Here is a 2210-nt window from a genome sequence, read left to right as displayed (position 1 = left end):
AAGTAGACAATCCACATGAAGAGCGGTACAGCAGTCATTGCATTTATAAAATCGCCTTTCTGTTTTATTATATGAGAGCGGGCGATAACCTGTTTCTTTTACTTCTTCTATTTTGCCTTCACAATTTTCACACCAGTCTGGTTGATCACTTGCCTCTTTCCCATCGCAAATTGTGAGGAAATGACTGTCATGCTTGTACCTTACTTTGTATGGTAAGGCAGCACACCGATAACATATAGAATAGTTGCATATCGTGCACTCTAATTTTGATAGGTTGCTTTCGTATTTGCACATTTGACATAGTGTTCTCTTCTCATCTGGGTTCCAAGGTAGGTATAGCGGATGTTGGTGGCCGGGATATTCGAAAGGTTCTATAATCGAGGCACACTGCAAATCTAAACAGAAGGTATCTTCTCCTACATAATGCCCATAGCATAAGCCAGTACCAACACGATGACATTTATCACAAAAGAATGTACCTTTATCATTGCCAGGTCCTCTCATGGCAACTAGTAGTGTAAGTGGATGTGGATATAAAGGATGTCGTATCATGCGTGGAGCATTTGCACAAGTTCCGTGAAGGATAAAGTCACATTCCATGCATGAATAAAATTCATCTTCACCGACTGGAAGGGCACACCCTCGACAATACTTAATTATGTCAGAAGCATTGTCGATCTCACGTGTTAGATTGTGACTATGAAAAGGATGAAGTATTATTCCATCAGCAATCCTCTTGAATGGCTCACCATCGTCTATTTCATCTTCTTCTTCTGGTACTCCTGTGAGTTCGATTTCATCCCATACATATTTGTGTGTTGCACATTTTTGAATGAACAAAATAAGCATCACATTTCTTGCAAGTGTATGCGCCATAGTTGTTGTCGACTGGTTTACGACAGACTCCGCAAGACAAATTTCCAGATGGAAGAGAAGAGGTAAAAGAGATACGGTGGGGGTGACGGGATATTCTTATGACATGTGGATACCCGAAACAGCCTTCATGGATTACGAAGACACACTCGATACAGATGTATGTGGGATCAAGCTTATCAATCATTGCACAGTAAGTGCAAACTAAAGAAGCTTGTGCAGGGAATAAGGTGAGAGGGTGGTGATGGCTTTTTGGATGGTCGGAAACACAGGGTACCGTCTTCATCGCACACACCGGATGCATACTTAAATCGCATGTTGTACAGTGATAAAACATATCATAGACAGCTTCCTTACAACAGATGCAATTCATTTCTGTGCTTGCAAAACTGTAAAGTTGAAGAGAATGATTGGGGTGGGAAGGGTGTTTGATCTCAAGTGGAGATTCAACACATTCTTTATGGAACTGTTTTCCACATTCTTGACATGCAAAATAGCTTGCGCTGGGCATTTCCATTTCGCATGCACCGCACTCGAATTCTTCACAACTCGGTTCTTCATTGTTGCACCAAAAAAGAGGCACTACAGGGAGCTTACAGATACTAGGGTGGTCACAATCAAGCAAAGATTCGTCTTGTTGATCACTTGAGAAGTGAGGGGATGAATTGTATGGGTTTAACTCAGGAATAGAATCATCATCATCTACTTTTTCACCATCTTCATCGCCATCTACTTTGCCATCATCTTCATCGAATTCGTCATCTTCATCTCCATCGATTTCATCATCTTCATCGTCATCGATGTCATCGTCGTCGTCGTCTTCTGCTTTGCCACTACCTTTTTCGTCATCGTCACCGTCACCACGACCACCATCATCGTCTTCGTCGTCCTCATCATCATCATCATCATCATCATCAACGTGCATATTTAGTTTGAACTTTAGGAATTTGAGACGCGCACGAGGACAAAGAAAAAAAGGATCCATGGCTAGTGCTTCATCGGGATGTGTTAATGTGTATATCCAATATGATTTTTCATCCATTTCCACCTTACGAAATACACCCACGGAACTCATGATTTCTACAATAATATTAGGGGGATTTGGATTTTTGTGATATTCTTCATCTCCTTCTCCCCCACCTTACATATATATTATTTACCCTGCCATCTTATCTAATATTAAAAGCTTGTGAATACAGCTAAGGGAAAGTCGTTCATTATTGTTTTCGAATAGCTGTCCAATCTCTTATAATATACTAGATTAGGACCCGTGCTCTGTTGAAATTTCTTTTATTTATATTATAACTAAGATATATCCCATGCTTAAAGCACGGATC

The 2210-nt window shown here is 40.5% G+C and overlaps 1 pseudogene; it reads right to left on the bottom strand.

The window, feature by feature from the left end:
- Positions 1 to 416: 416 nt before the first annotated feature.
- LOC109127038 (uncharacterized) lies at positions 417 to 1968 on the bottom strand (annotated as a pseudogene).
- Positions 1969 to 2210: the final 242 nt, after the last annotated feature.

This window comes from Camelina sativa, chromosome 2, assembly GCF_030686135.1.
Source record: "Camelina sativa cultivar CO46 ecotype springtype chromosome 2, ASM3068613v1".
Lineage (NCBI taxonomy): Eukaryota > Viridiplantae > Streptophyta > Magnoliopsida > Brassicales > Brassicaceae > Camelina > Camelina sativa.
Note: the sequence above shows the minus strand (reverse complement) of the source record. Positions and strands in the feature narration are given on the sequence as shown.